Raw genomic sequence first — 24,034 nt, 5'->3', positions numbered from 1 at the left:
GTAGACAACTTTAATAATGCCATTTCTTAATTGTTTCAAATGATACACATGAAAAAGGGATGAAAACTTGACAATTAAAATTGTGTTTTTTATTCTGATTGTTGTTTTTGTCTTCTTTGTCTCTAAAGACAGCTGAGCCATTTTTCATTATAAAAGTAAAAAACATAGGAAACATTTTGCAGAATGTTTGCAGAAGAGAACATTCACCTGCTTAAAAATAGTATTCCCTAAAGTGGTGCCTCAAGAAGCCTTCAAATATTAAATTAAAATCTTCATGTAAATTGTCTTTTGGTGACTTTTTCCCAGTTAATAGTCCTGCTTTTGCTTTTTTGTATTTTCAGTTTTAGTTTTACAGAATCTATAAGGATGTTTAAGTGAAAGGTTGGATAACACAGTTGTTATTTCCCCAGTTGTGTTAAAATCCTATTCCAGTTGTTCATACAATATTGTTGTATAAGTTGATAGTTTCTGCTCAGCCTCCATTCCCTTGGAATACAGAACCAGCGTGAATCCCAGGTGAAGAGCACTCCCCAAACTGCAACCATTCATTGCCTTGGCACTGTGACACCAGGGCTAAATTTGCTGTACCTAGATTGGGGGGGGGGGGGGGGGGTAGGTGTAAGTAGTACAGAGCCCTGGCAAAGTCCATGCATGGGAATAGTTGATTAGAAGGAAGAACACAAAATTGTTTTCCTCACTTTTAAAAGACAGTCTGATAGTTTCACAACAAAGTGATTTTGGGGCACAAGGCACTATTCAATCAATCCTGTGCAGAATAAGTTTGGGTTTTTTTTTGTCAGTTCACCACCAGCACCAGGTTCACCTCTGTCCTCTAACAGCATGGAAGTCTCTTTCATCACACTAGGAACTCGGAGCTATGATTTACATGGAAATCTTTGGGCAAGCTTGAGCGTTATTTGACCATACAAGGTAGATGAATGAGTGTTTTGAAGCTGAGGTTGAAGACAGCCTAAGTGTTTTGGCAAGGAGGATTTCTAGCTTTGACAATGCTCTAGGTGAAACGGAAGCTCGATTCATGTCTATACAGAAAGAACTGTACTTATGATTACATATATCATTTGTAATCTTCTGTAAAGAGAGCTGGTTTATGCAAACCTGGCTCTCATATTTAATGAGGGAAACTGCATAGAAAAATAAAATGCATTTGTGATCAGAAATGAGAGAAGAAATGTCAAGATTCCCCCTGTTAAATGCGAAATTTTAATGTTCAATGCGGTATTTTTAAGAGAAGGGGAAAAAGGGGAGGGTGGGAAATCATGTTAAAGCTTTAAAAACTTAGTGATCTGACCAAATTTCACAGTAATATTGACTGGAAATAATTCAGGTCAAGTTAAGGACATTTCTCCAGAAGGTAAAATTCACCCCCATGATACCGTCTCGCAGTCCTACTGGGCTAACCTAAATGTCTCTCCTAGTGAACTTAAAACTCCTTAAAGTTAATGAGTCACAGGCTTAGTGAAAGAGTGCGGGACGGCTTGGTGTCTACGCTGGTTATATGCTGACTTGCATAAGAAACATGCCCAAGAGCAAAGAACGGCCAGGGCTGTGTTGCAGCCCCGCATGGTGATCCTCAAACCAGCCGGTAGGCAGGTGGGCGAAGAGGGGGGCAGAGGCCAGGGGAGTTTGAAATTCGTGGAGGAGAAGAAGGAGGTAAAGGCTGAAGGGGCAAAATAAGGATACCGTGATCGCTGTTGGGGGGACTTGACTGGAAAGAAATGCTCCTCGGTCTAAAACAAATACGTCTGAAAGATAGGCAGGGGCTGGAATAATAGCTCTACCTGTGTTATCATTCAAGTATTGTGTGTCTCCGCTTACGGAGGTTTAGCCAAATCAGCAATGTGATTTTAAAGGTGGCTCTGTCCTTGAACAGCCTCCGTCTCAAACGCAGCCGACAGACAAGTGCATTAATAAGCCCTGTGCGGCTTCTCTGAATGAAGCCTGGGCTCCCGCTGACAGGCAGGAGACATGTAATCAATGCAGCACTATCATTACCGCATCGTGGTGTTAGAGGGCACTGCGTTCCTCAGCGAGACAGCCTGGAAATCAGAAAGGAAATTAGAGACTTCATCTCTTTCGCTCGCTAGAAATTCGCGGTCACCGCTCGTATCGGCTTAGGCAAATTCCAGTTGAGGAAACTAATCTTTTTTGCTGATTTACGGTTCCTTGCGGGGGATAATCGAAGTGGTACGTAAGACGTCTGTATTTACTATGCGGCCTGAGAAGTTCTGCAGCGTTGCTCTGCCAGCAGGTTTCGAATATATATATGTGTGTGTGTACATATATATGAATATGTATGTGTATATACAGGCTTAGAAGCAGCAAACGCCAGCTGCTGAGGGAGGCAGCGGTGCCGACTTGTGGCACCGGCCCCCCCGAGCCCAGGACTGGCCCACAGGAACAGCGCGGGTGCGCGTGGGGCTGAGTTTGGTGCCCGAAGGCGGCACGGGGCTGGGGGGGAATCGCGCGGCGCTAACGGCCACCGGCGGCCGTTGGCAAGCGCGCGTCCCACGCGCTGACCCCCCTCGCCCCCACTGCCTGCCAGCAACCTTCGCCTCCGCCGCCCCTTCCAGCCATAAGAAGCGACGTTAACTGGCAGGCGCGGCGAGCCAATGGGCCGCGGCGGGGCGGGAGCCCGCCCGTGGCCCTCGCCCAATCCGGAGGCGGCTGGGCGTCCGCCAATCGGCGGGGGCGGCAGTCGGGCGGTTGCAAGCGGGAGCGGGGGGTGGCAGTCGGAGCGGCCGGAGCCTGGTGCAGCGCAGGGATTTCTCCCGCTTCCCTCCTCGCCGCCTCGCGCGCGCCCCCTCCCTCCCTCCCTCCCTGCCCCGCCGCCGGCGGGCACCGCAGACGGGCAGCTCCCGGCGCTGCAGGTGAGGGCGGCGCCGTCTCGGGTCGAGCCTGAGGGAGAGGCGGGGTTCAGACCCCGTCGGCGCGGGGAAAGGGCCGTTGAGTGGCGGGCGGGCGGCCGGGGGGGGTCCCCACCGGCGGGGGGAGGCGGCTGGTTGTGCCGTCGACCCTGGGCTGGCGGCGCCCGGCGCTGCCGCTGTCTCGTGGTGGGGGCGGGTGCCGCGGGGGGCTCGTTGCCCCTGCGGTGAGGCGCGGGGCGGTGAGGCGCGGGGCGGGGGGGCGGGGAACAGACGCGAGTGACAGCGCCGAGGCGCGCGGCAGTGACGCGAGGGGGGGGGAGGCGCGCATGAGGGGGCCGCGCGCGCTCGCGGGGGGCTGCGGTGTGGGGGGGAGCCGGGTCCGCGCGCCCCGCGGCCGTGCCGGGGCTTCCCCGCTGGCGGGCGGTGGGGAAGGTGAAGCTCTCCTTGCGCGGCGCCTGGCGGGGCAGGGCAGGGCTGGGGCTTGCGGGGGATGACGACACCGGCTGGGGAGGCTCAGTTCCTGTAGGAGGGAAGAGCTCGCTGCTTGGGGAAGTTTGGTGACCCACTTGGTGGTGGTGACAACTTTTTTATTTGTTTTTATTTTTTTATTTTGTGGAGGGGAGGAAAAGAGAGCGAGGAGAAAGACCTAAAATTGAGTGAGTGGGTTTTTCTCCTGCCTTTCAAATCCCCTGGGCCTGCATAATGGCAGGTAACGATGCTGACTTCGGGCGAGGGGTGTTTCTGCGAGGGAAAGTGAGGTTTTAAACGGCTTACCCGTCTCCTCAGTACCAGCAGTGACTCAGATAGGCCAGGCTGCTTGGTCTTGCCATCTCCTCCTCGCTTGGATTTCCCTCTTTTTCTTTTTTTCTTTCTTTTTTTTTTTTTTTTTTGCCTGGTGGAAAGAATCACCCCTTCTCACAAAGTGAAACATCTGTGTGGGAAATAGAAGTGTCTTTATGTGGATCGAGGCTACCTGGTTAGAGAAAGACTGGGTATCTACAGTGTATGTGTGGCTTGCTGTATCCGTCTTTCCCCGCTTGGCTCTTTCTGGTTAAAATGACTCAGGAGCTGATAGGCTCAGTCTTTTGAGGCTTCATCCCTTTGCTTTGAGGGAGACCAGAAGCTGCTAGCGGCCTTCACTGTTCTCTTTAAACTGTGTGTTTGAAGACTAAGTGTTAATCTTACAATTTTAAATGTTCAGTTGGTGGCCAATTTTTCTGACTAAAACTATGAATTAGCTAGGATAATTTAAAACAAGTACACATGTGCTTGCATCCCCTGTAATTATTTTAGTAAGTTTGATCATCTGTTCACAACCCAAACTGTGGTGAAAAATGAACCTCAGGATGTGTTAGACGCTTCTGTCTTCCTCTGTTGCACCCTGTGACCTCACAACAGACTACTTGAAAGATTGCCAGTGTGACAGTTTTCTCTCGCTGTGGGAGGACCCTTTCCCTTCTGCTAATTTGAATTTAATTTCAGAGTTTGTTCAGCCTTTCTTTGAAGATAGGGCTATTGAGCTCACAACTTTGAAAAGGTGAAAACATTGGCAGAGTGTGATTCCAATACACATAGTGTAGATTCTGGCTTCAGTGCAACAAAAAGAAGGTCATTCTCTTACGACTGCTCTAAGACCAGTGTAGAAACACGGCTTCATTGCCTTCTTGGGGGAGGGCAGAAGGTCTTGTATTTCTGCTTAAAGATGAGAGGTAAAATTAAGGCAGTTTGCTGAGTGTGTTTTAGGCAAAACTTCTTAATTATGTTTATGAATACTAAGGTTATTAGCATTGAGGGATAACGTGCTTGCTGTTTCATACTTGTATGTGTCTGAAATTATTTATTGTCAAACTTGCAATTTGCCTTAAAAGATAATAGGGTTATATTCTACCAGTTATGACTGAATCGGCTTAAATGGTAACGTGTATTAGCACACAGGGCATGTCTAATTAGCACAATGCAGCATCATTTTGGAGATCTCTGATCATTCAACACCACAGCTCAGGAATGGAAAGCAGGAGAGGTGTGCAAGTGTTACCTTGTCCTCTGTATTATTAACCTAGCATGGCTATGCAGTGTACCAGTGCTTCCAAGCTTGTGTAGCTACATGGTTTAAAATAAGATGTATAGCATAAATGTAGTTAATGATGAAATGGCTTATTAATGGTTGATAGACAAAACAGTTTTGTCTAGACTCTTTTGCTAATTTCTTTCTTTTGTTTTGCAGAGGGCATATAGCAGTAGTTAATATTGAGCTGACAAATTAGATGGCATTCATGATTACTGGGCTTGATGTTGGCTGTACGCATCTTAGTGGTGCTTTTTAACAATACAGCTAATTTGTGGAATACAGAAACCTCTGTAACAAAAACTTCATTTTACTTTGTAGTGTATATTTGTTTTTCTACATTTTTAAAAATTCTTTTAGTTCTTGAAATACTATAATAGTAATACGACTTTCTGACTGTGCAATGATATTCTAGGCAAAATTTTGATCTATGAATGTTTGTAAGTAATAGTTTCAGAAAATGCCTAGATGATATTTTTCTAACTGGTAGATGTCTGCTTTCTTTTTTATATGAGGGGTACTTAAATGTTGGTCTGTTATTTTTACCGAGTGACATGTTTGGAGGATTTAGCATTAGATGTGAGAAGCTGTATTCTCGTGGTCTGGGTATACACAGTAGTTTATGAAAGAAAACAATGTCTGCAAAATGATTCTTGGATACCGTAGGAGATGTCTTGCAGAAATACATATCTGAATGTCATGACAAAAAGAGAAGCTTTGCTTTTTTGTGGAAGCATTCTGCTGTGTAATCAGTTGACCTGTATTTAGAAGAAGTAGCTTATGGGTGGCCTTTCTTTTTCTAGAGCTGAGTGAGCTACTGTCTTGAAGATGCCCTTACAGCAATTCTGTGCTTCCCTGGTTGTGGTTAACATAAATCTAAAGGTCAGTGTGACTTAAATGGTAGTCTGTAAACCCAGAAGTCTCGCATTCAGTCTCTTACAGCAATGGCAAGGGCTAAAAGCACTTAGTGGCACTGCTACTCAAGAAGTAAGGTGTGCTTGTATGAGTCTGTAGGAATAATATAAATTAGCTGAAAAGGTAGCTTTCTGCTCCTGAGATTGTGGTATGCACTTTTCTAAATGTAGCAGTTGCAAGTCCTTAAAAAGTTGCATTTTATCCTCCTAGCGTGAGCCAGAAGAATAGAAGATGCAGATTTGCATTTCCTTCTTTTTGTTTTTTTCATGTATGTGTTTAAACATACCTATAAACTAGTATATTGTCAGTACCATTTTAGATGTGTTGTTGGTTCTTGGGATGTCTGCTTTTTCTTAGAAATTTCGTAGAAATTCTAAGATTGATTAATTAATTACTGATTACTTGAAACTTTGAATGATGTCTATGTCTAACGCTTGAATTGAAGACTAGTCTCTGAGGTGGACAAAACCTTTTTTTTTTTTTTGTGGCATAGAGGTTAATTTGAATTCTGTCTTAATCCCACTTTGTTAAGTTTATTAGATTGTTTCTTTCAACAAAACCGAGTTATATCTTGGAACATGAAAAGGAAGAAAGCAGGAAATAACAGTGATGTAACTGTACTGAGACAAACAGAGCTAGATATTGTGAGTCTGTGGTTAGATGGAATGGTGTATTTAATATGAATGCTGCCTGGCTAGTTGGCTCACTGGGTGTGGGAAGACCAATCTGAAGTTGATGATTTAAAAAAAGCTGTTGTACCCCTGAGAGGGGAAAAGGTTAGCTCCCAGACTACAGTCGTGATCAAATTTGTCTCAAGATTTGAAAGTCATTCCTTCATCTGCTGTCATTCAAGGTACCTTGCTTGCTTGGGGCAAGAGAACAGTCAACACTTCTTTGGTGCTGATGTATATATAATCTGTCTTGATGTGCGCTCTTTGGAGTGTGAGTGATTCTGCTTCAGCCACTGTGTGCTGGTGTGCAGTGGCCAAGTCCTGTGAGTCTTAGTGGACAGGATGTGTCAATATTTGAGAAGGTACCCAGCCCTAATTAGTAAATAGAAATAGAGTTAGCACGGATATTGTGAGTAACACTGCACAGTAATGAGCTCTGAAGCTAAAAGAAAATGTCTTTAAGACTTTGAGTGGTGTGGTTTGGTTCAGCTTTTTACAATATGCAAATATTTAAAAACTGTCTTGGCTTACACAACATGTTGTAAATATTTTGACAGTGTTGGTAACCTGTATCTTGCAGTGTTCACAGTGTTTGGCTTGGGGCCAATGTCTGTTATTAACCTCTTTTTGCATATGTAGGACTCTGTTCTAAACTAAGAATTCTAAAGCATCTACAGTCCAAAAACCTTAAATGAGATTCTTTGTCTTTCATCATATACTATGGACCACTGAATAATAAGCTGCATTACAGTATAATCTCAAAAATGGAGAGGATGAGAACAGTATATCAAATCATTATTAAACATTTGCTTCAACAAAGATTTGCTGAAACTAAAAAAAGCTATTTTTTTCTTTTATATGGTCTTTCGACGCAAACTTACTAATGCAGAATAAAAATAGATACCCTGAGAGTAGGGTGCCACATTTCCGGTTTTTAAGTGATGCTGTGAACTCAAAGGAGTTCACGTTTGTCTTAAATATCTTTCTTATCATAGCCATTGTGATTTATGTACTTGCAAACTCTTGGTTTTTGGTTATAAAGTAGTGGGTTGTTTACTAATATAAAAACCAGATGAATGTGATCTTCACCGTGAAGTGTCTTTTTGTAGAGATGTGATATTCTTTGTATCTCATATTAGTATGTCTTTGTACATGAGTAGTACAGGTAGTACTTATGAATCTGTGTTTTTTTTTTTTTTTTTTTTTTTTTTTTTTTTTTTTTTGGTATGATGATAAATGCATCTTTCCCATATACCAGGCTGATGTGTTGCCATTTGGTGACTGTAACAACTGAAGATATGTGTGGACTGGGCTCTTAAAAGGTCTAACAGGGTTCTTTAACTAGCATCTCATCCTCTGCTTTCTGAACGTAGCCAGAGCTGCTGTGTTCCAAAAACAACTTTCAGTTTGCACAGAGCTTAATTAGCATAGAAATGGTAGGTGAATATTAAAGTAAGAATTTTATATGTTCTCCATAGCAAATGCCTAGCCATAATTTATTACTCTTTTAAGCTTATGCTCTCTTTTTCTGAGTTTATAAATAAAATAGAGGGGGGAGTAGATATCCTTGACACCTTAATTTTAAAGGGGGAAATGTGAAGTACAGATTTCAATAAATCATCTGGCTTGAGTCATAGGACAAGCAGACATCCTCTTGGTTTGACTTATGCTTCTGGTCCTCTTCCTTAATAGATGTTTTCTTTGCAAATTGACAAATATCTGAATCACTGCTGAATGGAATAACACTTCTTTTCTGTTAAGAGAAATAATAAATCTACAACAAACAGGTATAGGTATGTTAAAGCAACTCTTCATTTTTAATAGGGCCACATGATTATACAGTATCAAACTTGCAGGCTTGCTGGTTTTCTCAGTCCTTGAATGTTTTTTAAAGCAACTTTTTCCAAAGTCTTAAGGTTCTCTCTGCATCCCCTTAACAATTACAGACAAAAGCTTCAAAACTTTGCTTAGTTGTTTACCTGAAGTAATCCAAACTGGTCAATGTGCAGTCACACTTAGCTTGAACACAAACAGCTTAGATAAGCTTTAGGGTGAATGTAATTGAATGGGCTTCCTAAGTTCTTGCTGTGTTGTCCGTTCCATTTTGAAATATGTGCACTCTGTTTTATCTGTGAGAGCTGAAACTGGATTACCATTTCCCTTAAATGTTTTCTTTAACCTTTGTGTATAAGGAGATTCATAAAATTCATATTAAGATTGCTGTCATTCTTATACAGATGCAAATAGAGTGAGAAATAAAGAAATCAAGCAGTTAGCTGTTTCTCTTTTGAGCACTTAAATTTCTTAGGAACTCCTATGCCGGCAGGTGGGAATATTACCATATCTTTGGTTTTCTGTATTGGTCCACTGTTATGGTAGGCCACTAGTGTTTTCATTAGTTTACACTAAACTGAGTGTATTTTACTGCCATCCTGTTTTTTCAAGTGTGTATAACCTGCTTCTTTTTTCCATGGTGTAATTTATTTGTGTGTGTGTGTAGTTCATTTTTGTTTGTTTGTTTCTAGTTTCCCAGGCTGCTTTCCACTAGCTGGTCTTTTGCTCTAGTGAACTTTCAGGGCTGTTTTTGCCTAGAGCTGAGTTTTTGTCTTTTTAAAAGCTAGTTTAATTGGAAGTAGGAACAACCAACCTATATGGATAAAGTGTGATGAGCTAATAACCTGTGATTCATAAGTACCACTTTCCAAGGGAAACTGTCATACTGTCCTAGCAAACTGAGTCCTAAATGGACAGACAATGAAGTCTGTTCTGTACTGTTACTGGATCACTGATGGCCTAAGAATGAATTTGATGGCAGCTCTAAGAGCTTTCTAACATAGCGCTTTCCTGTGAAAGTTGATGTTCTCTATTTCAAACTATGCCTGTTCTTACTATCTTCAATTAAAAAACGTGGCTAACAATTTTCAGAGTTAATTTTGAGCTCAAGGAAAAAAATATATGGATATCTTTTGCAGGTCTAGTCTCTATGAGACACTCCAGAAATACTGCTATATCCCAGCAGAATTATGTTTCAGTAGTCTGTGACTAATATTTACTTTCTAATAAGCGTGCAGCTGGAGTCAGAAGTAGGATATTTCCAGAATGTGGGAGCAAAATACCTCAAATCTTGAAGTACAGAGTTATTTTTGAGTGCATCTCAGTGGGAGAGTAGCATCTATATCAATAAAAGGAAAATCTTGCATTGTAGGTTAACTGCAAAGGTGGTCATCCAAGAAAAAGTGCAGGTTAGTCTCTCAAAAACAACAAAAATTCAATTCAGTTTTAAGTTATGCTAGTTGTAGCTGATACTAGCTAAGCTGGCTATAGTTAAATGAAGTTATCCCTTTTGGTGTAATAGATGTTAAAGATATGACGTGGATTTTTTTTTTTTTTTTAAAGGTGCTGTAAGGAGAGGTACTGCTCTTATGTGATCTGCAGGACAGGTAAATGTGTTTGCAAATTTGGAATGAATTCCCTATTTTGCTGTGTTTCCTTCTTGTCATTTTCTCTTGTACTTCAGGATATATCCTCAGGAGCATGTCTCAGGGAGAGCTTTAACTATTAGGCACTTTTTATCTGTGGAGCACACACTGACATTCTGTAGAAATCCGAAGAGATAACATTTCACATGAACAGTTTTTAACTGTTACTGCTCTTAAAATTTTTAAAGCAATAGTTTCATCATTCAGTTAGTAACAGTACACAACACAAATACAAAAGAATTATTGATAGATTGTAATCCAGGAAGGAACCATTTGTAATCATCTGGTCTGAGCTGAAAAAGACAAGCCACGGGACTTCCGTGAATTAATGCCTGTTAGAATTTGAGAAATAGCTACAAAACAAACTCCACTTTTAGGAAGTAGAATGAATTTGGAGTCCACCTAAACCCTGTTAATTGTCCAAATAACTGACTAGTCCTGCTGTCTGAAACAGGATACTGTCTCTGATTGTATGATACAGATAATATAGCCTTCTAGCTGCCTACCCCAAAGCACCTTGTATATACCCTAGAACTGCATGAGCATGTTCAGCTGAGTATTCCTCTCAGCTGAAGAATTCTTCTTCCAACTTGCTGCTTAAAATAGGTCATCTTTATGAGACAGAAAAGTTAAACTTTGTCTTGGTGCAGCCCAGTGTGAATTCCAAATGAATGTTGTTAGCTTGTGCTCATTTCAACAGGCAATCCAAACAGGATTTGCAATGATTCTCTGTTATTTACTACTTCCTCAGCCTTTTTCTTAAATTACTTGTGCAGCAGATAGTCATGAGTCTTGGCCTTTTTCAAGGTTACCAAAGATAATGTTAAGTAGCTCAGCAGCATCTCACTAGACACATACCTGTTTCATAATATTTCTTGATTCTGTATTTTGAGAGTTTAAAATAATGTAATGTCAGACTGAGCTTGTATCATTCTGTCTTTTAATCTAAACATTTTGTGATAGCAAGTTGAATGCCATGCTGAAACATTTCATCAGTGTTGTCATTATCATTAAAAATGGTGACCTTATGAAAACAGGATGCCATTAAAAAATTGTTTGTATTGATTTTTCTCTTTACTTATATAACTGCTTTTGTTATTATTAGCTTGTTATCCTTGTTAAGTGGTTTCTTATATTATTTGTGCCATTTTAGTTGAAAATTTTAGTTGATTTATTTATTTTTAGTAAATGGTGTAATTCCATCCCTTTTAAAATACTGATATGACATAATTTTTTTCCCCTCTAGTCTTCTGGAACTTCTGCATTATTTCAGAATGTTTTTAAGGTTCTGAAGGTTCAGAACTCCTAAAACTTAATGTTGATGGTATACAGAGCCTCCCAAGTGATATTTTAAAATTAGTCAACAGGAGTGTAGTTTGATCATGCTGTGATTGTTCAGACTCCTAAGTCTTTTCGATTTCTGGTTTGAGGGGAGAAATGTTTCACTCTGATATGACCAAATTTTGGAGCTCTTAAAAATGTTATTGCTCATGGATCTTCTGTTACTACATTAAATTGTTGATGTATTGTTGTTAAGGTTGTTATAACAAGGATAATAAAGGAGCTTTAAATCTGTTCAGCTCTACCATTAGAACTTCTGTGGACTTTCTGCTTCCTTTCATCAATTTGTCATTCCTAGCTTCTGTTACATTCATTATCATGAACTTCCCCTCTTTTCCAGTTCACATATAACTATATCTGCAGTTACTCGATTTTTTCTTCTAATTGTGGCTTTGGGGCAGCTATTAAAATCTGGTGTGATTTCCAGTTAATGTTACTTTCAGATTGCCAGTTTGTTTCACTTGAAGCTAGAGAGAGGCTGAGTCAGCTCATGCCTTGCCTACAAGTAGTTGCTCTTTTACTTCTATTATCCATTCCTTTCTGAGATGGAGTAGACATGAAATTCCTTTGTATTGGATGCAGTGTGTCCTTTTAGTTAGGACATTGTCATCTATAATGTTTGTAAAATTCTGTGCAAGTTTCAAAACTGGCAAAATGAAACACTCGACACATGTGACTGGGACCAAGGCGCCCCACAATAATGCAGCATTCTCTGCATTACAGCTTGCTGCTGAAGGAGCCGATTGTTCTGTGTTTGTCAGTGTGCTTTAGTGGTCTGCAGTAGATGCCAGTTAGTACGTATCCAGTGCATGAGCTATTGGAACACTGACGTTTCACAGAATATTTACTTTAAAGCTGTTAATTTAAACAAGTAACGAGTATTTTTACAGAAGTGTCACAACTACTTTCTTGACCACTTAATCCTCTAGCTAGGTTATAACCACTTACTAACTCTTTAGTCATGTGACCCATACAACCACATTTCAGTGATATTAACTGGTCTTGATGTATGTCCCCAAATGCACAAATTTAATTATTCTTGATTACTTGTGTGCCTACTGCTTATGCATAAGCAAAGAAAAAATTGTTTTTGCCTCTTTCAGGATCTTGGACTTTAGCAAGAGTTTGATTTTTGTTAAATGTGTACTTGCTTATTCCTCTTGTGGTAACATAACCTCTTGTAACTAGCTCAGAAATTTGTTGCCACTTCTACTCACTGTGATAAAGCAATTCAAAATGAGTAAAAGTCTGTGCTGCTACCTAAGGGGAAATCAGGTTCTTTCCCTGATCCTCAGCTGTTTGTTCTTGCTGCCTGTTCTGTGTTGGCATAATTAATGAGACAGTGCTGTGACCTGAGATGGTTCCCTGGTCCAACAAGAAATATTTTCTTTTTGGGGGAGGAGGGGGGAAGGGATATTTAATTTGCAGCTGGATAAAGCTTAAGCTTAGCACCTGGTTTCATGAATAGAATTGGTGGGTCAGAATGAGTGACTGGGGATATGGGAGAAGGACAGATCTCTCTTTGTCAGCAGCACAAATTTTATACTATAATAAAGTGACCATGAAGGTGATCAGCCTAGGACTGAGATAAGTGGTGCAGTGAATAATTTCTGTAAAATTAAGCTCTAAATTGAATGCAGGATGTAAACAAGCTTTGTTTAAGTGTGCTCATTGTGGGTTTTTTTGTGCATGTTGGGATTTTATTTTTTAGTAATCCCATGTATGCCAAAGACCAGTCAGGTTGTAATAAAATGTGGAAAAGGAGGAGTCTGTATAAATACAACAGTGTTACTCATGATTACAGCTGAAGTTGTGCTGCGTGAGCTGCTGAAATACAACTAAGATTGAATGCTATTATTTAGAGATTGTACTCTTAAACTTTTTATAGTAAAGGGAATTGAAAATTCACTTAGACTTACATTTCTTGGGTTTTTTAATGCATTTTAAATGCATGACGGAATAAGCAGTGTGTTTGAAATGACCTGGAACTCATAAATTTGAAGGTATGTGTACTGTTTTTTTTCTTCCTTGAATGTTTAAAACATTTTAATGTGTGAAAACCAGAAGATGGAATTGATATCCTTTTCAAACTTTTGTAAGTTCTAAGTATAAAGAAGCTAAAAGCCTTTGTCTTCTCAAATTTCAGTTGCAAGTAACTTAAATGTAGTGTGTAGTGCTGATAAATATTCTTATGTAACTTAAATGCTTTATGTGTTGAAAAAGTGAATGCTAAATAATTTTTGGAATCTCCTAGCAAGAGATTAAATCTCACCTTTAACGTTTTATTGTTAAACCAGGTTTTGAAGAACTAGCTTTAAATTCCAACTCAAAATTTAATTTCCAAAATTCAGTCACTTTTCTGAAAAGAACACTTACAGTGGTTTTTAGAAATGTCAGTCTTTTCCTTGTAGGAGAAATCTAGGTATACACAAAACCACGCCAGTTCTCTATGAATTTTTATTTTCTAAACTGGAAAAACTGCTCCTTTACCAATTTTTTTTTAGCACATTTGTTCTTTCTGCCACAAAAATCAATGAATGGAGTTAGTTGGATCCTCCTGTTACTCTTGTTTTCTGATATTGCCCAGTCTGTTTTCTTGGTTATTCTCAGCAAAGTGTTGTTTCACCTAGTCTTTTTATCTTTGCAGCAGGTGCAGAGATTGGGTAGCAGAGTACATCTTTGCAAAAAAGCAGACTTGGCAGTATCACAGAACCCTTGTACTTTTTTTCATTTAATTGTACTTCATACTGGGAGAGGTGAAAGTCTATTTAGTAAATAACTTGGAAGTCCTGCCTCTCACAAGTTAGGACCAAATACTTTATGTTCCTGAACATGCGTGGTATTTGAGAAGATCAAGGGGCGATCTGTATAGTTTTAAAGGATATGTAAGTGAACCTTAATTGGTTAGAATTTGGCTAAGAAATCCTCTAGACAAATCTATGTTCAGGTAGCTTTTTTTCTGTTTTGGCTTGTTGTAGCATCCTCATCTCAGAGAACAACACAGGCTATTATGTGATTTCTAGTCTGTGTAAGTACTTTGAGTTGTATTAGGTGTTACGAGTAAAATCTGTTTGTGCTGTGCCTTTTTAAATCATTGCCAAGTCAGTAACAAGTTCAGTAACTGGTATGTGTGAATAGATAAAACAAGTATCATACATTAGATTTATTTTAGAGTTATGTAAGACAAGCTATAGCTGCTTCACTCTAGATTCAAGTGATGTAATAAAATATGAAGTAGGCTCACTTTCTCTGAGGAGCCAGTGAGCTGGTTGTGTGTGTGTGTATATGTGTGTTTTTTGTTTTGGTTTCTTTAGAGTCAGTTTAAAAAGGTGGTACTAAAACTGCAGTTGGAGATCTTAAATATTTTTGTCTTTTTTTGCCCTTGTCCCATTTCTTGCAAAAGAGGCTAGATAGGAAGCATCTTTGCCTCTGAGTTAGTAGATGTAGAAACACTCTTCTCTTTCCTTTGTGTAATGAAAGGCAAGTTGTGTTAACTTTAGCATGTAATGTTTACCAGTTCATTGTTAAAGAAAATTACTAGCTTTGTGGTATTAATTTTACCAGGCTTTACTGTCATTTCCAAGAGCTCTTATTCTTTGGCAAGGTCGTATGGAAACAGTCAAATATGTTTCGATGTTTTAAGTACATGTAAAGGCATTTTCATTGTGTGTGACTTTTTTTGCATTTGCAGCATTTCAGATTTCATACATGTGGATGCAGTACTACTTTTGGATAATCTTGAAGGCTATGATACTGGTACAGTATCATTATTTAACCTCTGAATTATGAATAACGATATTAATTCAGCCGTGAATTTTTCAAAGTTTCATAGAAACTGCTAAATTCTGAGGATAGGTTAAGTATCTTATTTGGATAGACTACTCACTGTAATGCAATTTAATAGGTAGGAAAAATACCAAGGAAAAACTGTTCTTAAAATCAGTTCTTTAGAGAACTGAAGTTCTTACAAACATGCTTCTCCAAAAGTGTTCTGAATTCATCAAGGAAAAATGAATCATGCAAATCTTTGAATTTTTATTTTAGTGAACAATTTGAGAACAGATTTGTAATCTTTCTTTTCAAAAAAAAAAAAAAAAGACAACCCTACTCTTGCAAAAATTTCATGGAACACTTTAATGCAATAGCAACTGACTTGGGTAGTATCTAGTTCTGCCAGCGGGGAGAAATAAGCCATTTAAAACTCACAGCTATTGTTAGATTGCTTTGTTATTGTTGTGATGGCTCTTCTAAGAGTGTGGTCGTTCAAGTATGAGACAATTGGAATGAGGCTTCTGATGGTCTTTTTAAAGAAATGTGAATGAGGTTGTGGTTGACTTCCCCCCTGCTCCTTCCTCAAGATATGAGTAGTATTAATGCTGTATCCATTATTTGCCAATTGTCTAGAAGTTCTGAGTGGGAAATGCTGTCTGTTTCTCATCTCTTTTGAGGGTTAGCTGCTGACTATCCTATGCTCTCATATAGAAAATGAGAGTATATATATCTGAATTTGTCTTAAAATAGTTACAGTCTTCCAGGAATCTCTTCCGTGGTCTTCAAGGCATGGGTCTGTTTCCTAGAACACATTTGAGCTGTTTTCTGTAGTTATGAAGTTGAGTTAGCTCATGAGAATTACTGGAATGTGCAGAGTGGCATACTGCACCTAGGCATTTACATCAGAGTCAGTTTACGTGTTTAAATTGGGAGTACTGTGAAAAATCTCACTCTGGCTACGGAATCTGTCCTAGAAGTGAAAGGAATGCAAGTCATGTCTCTTGCATATTTCACTGTCACTCAGTTGCAAGAATTTAACTGCTTTATGTAGCTATATATGCTGAAAGGGATGCTGGAAAATTAACTCTGTCAGCTTAAGAAGACACTTTTAAATCTTGCTTCCCAGTTGGCTGGCTTCCTTTTTGAATGTTTTTTTGTTTTAAGACAGAACTCTTCATCTTGGATGAAAGATGGGAGAGTTGGCATAGGCATATCAAATACATAAAATGAAAAAGGAAAAATGTAGGTTTTTTTGTCTAAAGCCAGCTTACTAAAAATTAAATATTGAAGCAAGTGCTGACTTATGTATTTTAAAATGTATTTAAAAGTTTTCAAATTTCATCTAATTTTTTCTAGAATCTAAAACCTGATACAGAATTACTGGTTATCTGTGTTAAGCTGAATGAACTCAGATAGTAACTTGCATCCAAATCCTGAAACTGAATAAAAAGTTCTTGGCATACTATGTGATACTGAATCACCCTAACTGGGGTATTAGAAAAGATGAGTTTAGAGGTCTTCAGAATTTAGATAAACTTTCAGTGCCCCTGTCTTACAGGCAAAAATTCCAGGTTTATACTTAAACATCTTGGACCTTGAGCCAGAAGTTTGTATTTTGTATTTGTAAATGCTCTTTTTATAGGATCATGTTCTGATTATTTTGTCAGTGATATATTAATATGACTCTCTTCCTTTTTACTTGGTGCTAGCTTCTATTGACTTTTACCTTTCCCAGACACTAGAAAGTGGACAGTGGTAATGCATTTTGATTTGTCTGTCAGTTGGAACCACGCGCGGTTATTGAAATTAAGTATTTTGGGGTTTATTCTGCTAGTACTTAGTCAAAGGTGCGAGTTAGCAGTAAACATGTTAAAATGGCCGTCTTTGACGCTGCACTATTTCAGTCTGAAAAGGCTATCTTCAGAAACTTTTTTTTATGAATGCAGTAGTTCATATATTCTCATACCAGCAATCAAGAAGGGTTTAAAATAACCATTGAGACTATTCTGTTACCATGTAACATCTCCAATGTTACAATTCTAAATCACTCCTGTCAATACTAGGCATTACTCTTCAGAGCCTCAGAACAAAGAACTTGCTCCAGAAATTCAAGGAACGTGTGGAAAAACACTTTGCAGTATTTCTTGAATCTGTTGGACTGGACTGTCAGAATTTCTGCCTAGATTAATCTAGTTTTTGAATATTGCCATTTTTCAATAACATACCTTTCTATTGGAGAGTAAAATTCAAACTGCCTTTGATATAATTAGGAGCTTAAAGTTGTTTCCAAGAGAAGGAGGTTTTTTTGTTTGTTTGTTTTACCAACTATTGCAGCTGATCCTTTTACAAAAAATACGCTCCTAGAAACTGAACTACAAGGCAATATCCTGTTCTAACCAGGTATTATCTAGATTTAGATTGGTTTGACATCATTAGTTTGCTGTATTCTTTTTACTTAAATTGAATCATATCAGACATATAAGCATTTCTGAAAGAATAGCTGCCCAGCTTTGGAAAGCTTTATGTGCCAATGATATAAATGCAGGACAAAAACATTCTGCTTTTAGAGCTCCAGCTCTTACCAGAATGTAGTTGGATAGAGATCATTACTGACTTTTTCACATTCATTGCAATTTTGTGTTGCAAGTCATGATTTAGGATTGTCTGTTTTCAGAGCAACATCAAGCATAAGACCAGATAACTGACTGAATGTTTATAATCTCGTGCAGATAATAGATGATAATGGAAGTGGGGGGAGAGGGTAGAACATAGCAGTGGATGATACAAGAAAAAGTATATTCACGTAATAAGCAAATAGTTATACCAAGATGTAACAAGCCCAAGACAAAAGACTTTTTTGTTGTGTATGTATGTACCAAATGAGCATTTTAAAAACTGTTAATTACTAGTGTATTTGCAGTTTATTTTATGAAAAATAGGCTGTTAATGGAAGTCCTGTATCATTACGTGAATTCTACATAGCTTAAATCTGGACCCTGGTGGAATGTACACATGAGGGCTTAGGGAACTGGCTGATGCCATTGCGAGGCCATTCTCAATTATCTTTGAAGCGTCATGATGATCAGGAAAGGTGCTTGAGGACTGTAAGAAAGCAAGTGTCACTTCAGTCTTCAAAAAGAGCTAGGAAGAGGACCCGGGGAACTACAGGCCAGTCAGCCTCCATTCCTGGGAAGGTGATGGAGCAGCTAATCCTGGATACCATTTCCAGGCACATGAAGGACAAGAAGGTGATGGGCAGTAGCCAGCATGGATTCACCAAGGGGAAACTGTGCTTAGCCAACCTGACAGCCTTCTATGATGGGATGACAGGCTGGGTAGATGAGGGGAGAGCAGTTGTCTACCTTGACTTCAGTAAGCTCCCATATCATCCTCATAGGCAAACTGAGGGAGTATGGGCTAGTTTCCTTCACTTTGAAATTGGAATTGAATACTGCAAGCTTTTTAAGACAATGTTGCCAATTTAAGCTAGATATAAAACTGTGTTTCTTCTTGTAAAACATATTGACTTCTTGTAAAACATATTGAATATTCCAGTTCCTTCTAGCCTTTAGGAGGGAAAATTGTTTGAAGGTGTTAGACCTAATTTCATCTTCATAAACAAGGTCATGGACCTTGACCTCCTGGACAGAGGAAATCCTTTGGCAAAGGTATCAATATAAACTTATGAAGCTCTTGAATTCTGTATATGACACTTTTTCACTAGCACTGATTTTTAGATGCAATGACAAAATAGTTCTAAATGTAGTATCTATTTTACTTTTTTCAGTGGTGCTGATGCATCGAATACACGGGTATTTTTGCCTCAGTGCAACAGCTACAGTTTTATCTTTCAGATATGGGTAGTAGTACAAGTTCTTTTGCTTTAAACTGAACTTCAAGTTAAACAAAAATATTAATAGTTTTGCTTCTGCTGTTAGGACTGCCTCTTCATTACAACAGAAACATTGCTACAGCAGTATGTGTGTGAATCTTTCAGATAATTGTATCATGGGTTAATAGCTCAAGGAAAAAAAACAGCTAGACTTACTATCTTTTTATGTTTTTAATGTTCTTTTTTGAACCATACATCTTAAAAACCCCCCACTTCTTTGCATGTTCTGAAAGAAACTTAGTACACCAGAATATGAACTATGTAGCCCTCAAAGCATTGTTTTTTCAAATATATATTTTAAATTACTTTGTTCTTTTGATGGCTTTGTACCCTTAAGCTTTAAGAGTAAGGACAGCTGATCCCTATTTGAAAAAATAGTGGTCTGAGAGCTAGCTTGATTGTATGGAGTTTGGTTGTGATGAGGACTTTCCAGCTATTAAGCTACCTCTAGAAAAAAAACAGTGAGCAAATGTTATCAAAACCATAGCTGTAGTTACAGGAGGGATTTCTCTTAGTGGATTAAAGAAACTTCTAATCTTCTCAAGAAAACTTACAGCGAATGACTGAGGAAATATCGTGTGTACTCCTTATTTCCAGAGTTGATGTTGAGCTTTGTGGGTCAGACTGGGCTTTTGTCATTCTAAGCCTTCCTGGATTTGGTATGCTCTGCTATTTGGACAGAGCACAATTTGCCACCAGTTTACCGTAAGAATCAAAGTGAAGTACTAAGAATTCCTGCCCCTCCTGTAATACTACTGTCTTTTGAAGTCATGAAAATTGAAACATGGTATGTAGAAACATGAGATAAAGAGCTTTTGGGAGAGTTTCTAGATACTTTTTTAATTCTTGCTTTTTCTAATGCTGCTCATATGTTACTTTAAGCTTTTTAAGCCGTAAGAACTGGAGCTGGAAAGTGGCAGCATTCAAGTTTCACGATTGTCCTTGACTAAAATGTTCTTGACTTGACCTTTGACATTGATTACAAAAAAGATGATCATCATCATATATTGCTTATACTATAAGCTTAATCTTTAAATATCAATTTTTATCATATTTTCTTCATTGTCTCTAGTTATTTAAGCTTTTTCTTGCAGTACTTTAAATTCTTTTCTACGTCTCTTATTTTTCCTGCTATGATACGGTAACAGTAGCTAAATGTGAAGTAAAATATCAATTGACCAAGATAGCACATGGGGTTTTTTATTTGTTTTTTCTCCTCATTGCTGATTACTTGGTCAAATAGAAATCTTATTTTCAATGACACCTAAAAAAAACCCTCTGCATAAACCCTTCAACTTGCAGCTGTTTCAGCTATTGAGCGTTAATTTTTTTCTTTTTTTGATTTCTTTAGTGTTCAAACACATAATTGATTATCCATATGCAGATATGGCTTACCAACAGTAGTCTTATCCAGACAGGTAACTCATTTCAGTAACCATGACCTATTCTAGAACACTGTGGCTGAGATATGCCACCAACGACACAGAGCAATTCAATGACACATGGTGCAATTCTGACTATGTCAGAGTTCCCTAACCCTCAAATGCACTGGCCTAGCTGTCAGCCCGAATACAATGTATTCAAGTTTTGGAAGACAAATTTCAGTACCTCATAAGAGAAATGACTGTGTCTAATCTATGCAGATATTCAAGCTAAAGTCACAAATGCAAGGTCACTAACTGAAAGTTAGTAAAATCTTGAGTTGAAGATGGAGCCTAGTAGCTCCTTTTATTAGGTTGCTGAAAATTTCCAGTGTGTTAAACAGAGCTTTAGGCTAATGGCACAAAAACTCTGCAATATTGAGAATTATTTTCCACTCCCAGCTGTTTTATTATATATATGCATACACAGGAATACAGGTTATACTAAGTAAATTTTAGAAAGCTGGCTTAAAATGTTTCTTTTGAGCATGTTCAAGTTTGACATTTTAATTTCAAAATAACTATTCTGTGATGCTAACCTTCCCCATTCTGATTAGTTCATCTTACCGTGTGTCATACAAATATACCAATTTAGTTTAAAATGGGATGTTGCATTTGAATATAAACGTACCTTTCTGGACCCTGATGTTATGTGGGGTTTTTCTGTGTTTTTTTTTTAGTTTGATTGCAATGTGTTGAATGATTTGCAGTGAACTAAATAGCTATGAAATTTGATTACTTTATTCTGCCTCCTTTTTTTTTCCCTCAGCTCTTATGAGACTGCTGCCAGTCTGTGAGTGCAGAGATTACTGAGATATGTATTTAGATCAAATTAATTCATAAAGCAAAAAGGGTTGTGTATATCCTATTTTTGGTAGGAACCAACTTGATTCAGTTTTGAAGATCTGATTGTGGAGCCATTGAAAAGGCTGAAGTTGTTTAGTCTCCTACTTGAATAACAAAGGAAACTGTATTATATGCTTTTACTTTTATATGCTTTGCTCTAACCCTTTGAAGTTTGGACCTGGACTGTATATATTTTAAAAGCAGTCTTATACACTTGAATTTTTGAATATAAATGCTATTTCACTAAGGTTTCTCTGAGCCTCTAAGCTAATTTCTTGAGAGAATACTTGATTGAATTTTGTATTATTTAGCTCCCATTTTTGTCTTCTAATTGTTGGGAAGATACTGCTTAAAGGCTGCTGTTTAAATGCTCCATGGTCAGTGATGGCATCGTCTTATTAAATGAAAAAGCACAATGGTAATGGCAAATATAGGAACTGGTAGCTAATGTGACCTCCTGTTCTAATTTCCTTGAACCTCAGTCCAATTTAGATTGTATGCTAGAGGGCTGACCTACTTGTACTTCAGTCAACCATTACTTGAAAATAGCATACAAAGCTTTACTTTCTGGGAAAAGAGGGGAAGGATAGAAAAAACTGGTTAATCGTCCTGAGATTAGTTGATTAAAATTAACCATTTATTTGTTCACATTCTTGCATTTGGGGATTCTACATTTTAGTGATTTGTGTGTTCGAGAGCTGTACAAGGGCAAATAATGTGTATCCAGATTTCTGAAAATTGTAAGGAAGATTGGCTACTTGAGTTTTTTAAACTCATAATAAAATTAGTGAGACCTTTAGAATCAAAGGAAAACTTCCAGCTTCTTGTTTGCCGAACCCCAATCTTGTCTGTTTTAAAGCAGCACCTTGTTTTAATACTGAAAAGTTCAGATTTTCAATCATCTTAAAGCTATAACAGGTTTAGGTGTACTGTATGTGATTAAAAAAAAAAAGTTTTTACTTGCTTCCAGTTTAGCTTGGCAAATTGTGTGTAAGATTATAAAATGAGATCTGTGGCCATAGTACTTAAAAGGGTGATGCTTTCAGGTGGCTTAAACCAATGAGTTTAGTACATGGTAACACTTTTTTGTTATGTGAAGGACCCAGTTTGTCTGGTACTTATTTGCAAAAGTTAAGTGCTTTGTAAGGGAAGTTTAATTCTATAAAACCAACAATCCCATGTTGCATATGTTACTTGGAGTGCTAAGGAAAAGTAAAAAGTCCTCTTTTGTCCTTTAATTACTATTTGAGGACCAGAAAATGAGGTTGTCTAGAAGCATGGAAGACCTGGCTGAAGTTTAGCTCAGATTTGCTGAGCTGAAAATCTGTTTAAGCAGAATTCAGTTTCTCTTTGCAGAGATCATGTTAACAAGACTAAGTAACATGCAACCTTCTTCCCCCATCCTAACACAAATAAATGATTAATTTAAATGTCCCTAACAATTCTTCAGAAGTCTGGTTCGGTTTGCTTTAAAATCTGAATTAATCTTATTTAGTCTGAAATATGAAATGCTGTTGTATGTTTGTACTGTTACAGTATATTGTTGATTTTAAAATGCATGAACAAATCTTCTGTTGTTTTTAAAACAGAATAATCCGTTATTACTGAAAAAGGGATGATAGATGCTATGTGTGCCTGTTTTGTTTTACTTCTTCATCTATGAACTACATTCCAGAGGTCTGTAATTTCTGTATCAATTCCAGAAATCATATGACATTGCTGAAGAGATTTGTTTTATAAAGCTTATTTGACAGTGATCACAGCTGAGAATGTGTGCTTGTCAGCTGCAAGGTCCTCTTCATTAGCAATTCTTATGTTGATAAAACGAGGGGGGAAATACTCAACTAGCCTGAATGTCTTTTGAGAATTGAGGAATGTCACATCATGATTTAACCCGCTTTTTGTCAGCGAAGTTATGACTGAGGATAGTGGCTACCGAAACAATCAGTAATAACCGAAACTACCATTTTGAGCTGTTTTTCAGCTCTGAACTAACACTAAATGGTTATAGGATGGTTATTTATTTCTGCATTAGCAAGGGTCCTAGTGTAGTTTTGTACTGACTTTTTGTTCAAGGAACCAGCAAAGAGTATACCAGCAAAATGCTTCTGATGTTATAGGATATTTCTTTTACTGTACATCATCTGTTGGGTAGCTATCCTAGCAAGCTTTTTTTTTCTTTCTTTCTAGCAGAGAATAATCTGTTAGGTCCCAAAGAATTCTCTGTGGAAACATGATGCCTCTATAATGTTTTAAATTAAGTATAACGTGTACGCATTGTGGTCTAAGAAACTGAGTCATTTTACTAAGCCTTCTAGTCTGTCTTTTTTTCCCCTCTTATCATCTTCAGTAATGTGTTTCTGAGACACAGCATAGGAAGGCCTACTGTTGTGCTTTCTCATACTCGCTCCATTGTCAGGAAAACATAATTTTTAATTCTTCAGCTGTCTGTCTGTTTCCTTGATTTATTTGCATCACAAAAATGTGGCAGGGATTAACAGTATATTTGAAGAGTGCATAGGTTTATCAACGTCCAGTGGTGTGACTAGCTTTCCCTACCCCAGTCAGTCCTATCGGTTTCTGCTGAGCATGTCTGTCTCTCTAAGAACAATAGAAGGCAGAGTATGCTGTCAGATTGTTAATGTGCAATTTTTTTTGCTTATTTTTATGGTTCCTAACACTGCTTTAGTCTTCTGGAGACAAACATCTATTAGGGAGAGTCTTGAGGCTAAACTAGGCTCAAATGAG

The 24,034-nt window shown here is 38.3% G+C and overlaps 1 protein-coding gene across 7 annotated transcripts in view; it reads left to right on the top strand.

Moving 5' to 3' along the window:
- The first annotated feature begins 1,556 nt into the window (after positions 1-1,556).
- Positions 1,557-24,034, top strand: part of PACSIN2 (protein kinase C and casein kinase substrate in neurons 2) — a 69,060-nt gene continuing 46,582 nt past the window's right edge. For 4 of the 7 annotated variants that reach the window (XM_064516554.1, XM_026114010.2, XM_064516545.1 and 1 more), the window contains exons 1-2: positions 2,691-2,888; positions 9,933-9,976. The gene's annotated coding sequence lies outside the window, so the exon portion shown is untranslated. Of the gene's footprint in view, positions 1,612-2,690; positions 2,889-5,753; positions 5,833-9,932; positions 9,977-24,034 lie in introns of those variants that run through there. The other 3 variants (XM_064516516.1, XM_064516519.1, XM_064516526.1) reach the window with 3 other exon arrangements.

The sequence above is a fragment of the Dromaius novaehollandiae genome, chromosome 1, assembly GCF_036370855.1.
Source record: "Dromaius novaehollandiae isolate bDroNov1 chromosome 1, bDroNov1.hap1, whole genome shotgun sequence".
Lineage (NCBI taxonomy): Eukaryota > Metazoa > Chordata > Aves > Casuariiformes > Dromaiidae > Dromaius > Dromaius novaehollandiae.
The sequence above is the reverse complement of the archived record's forward strand: the minus strand, read 5'-3'. Positions and strand labels throughout refer to the sequence as shown.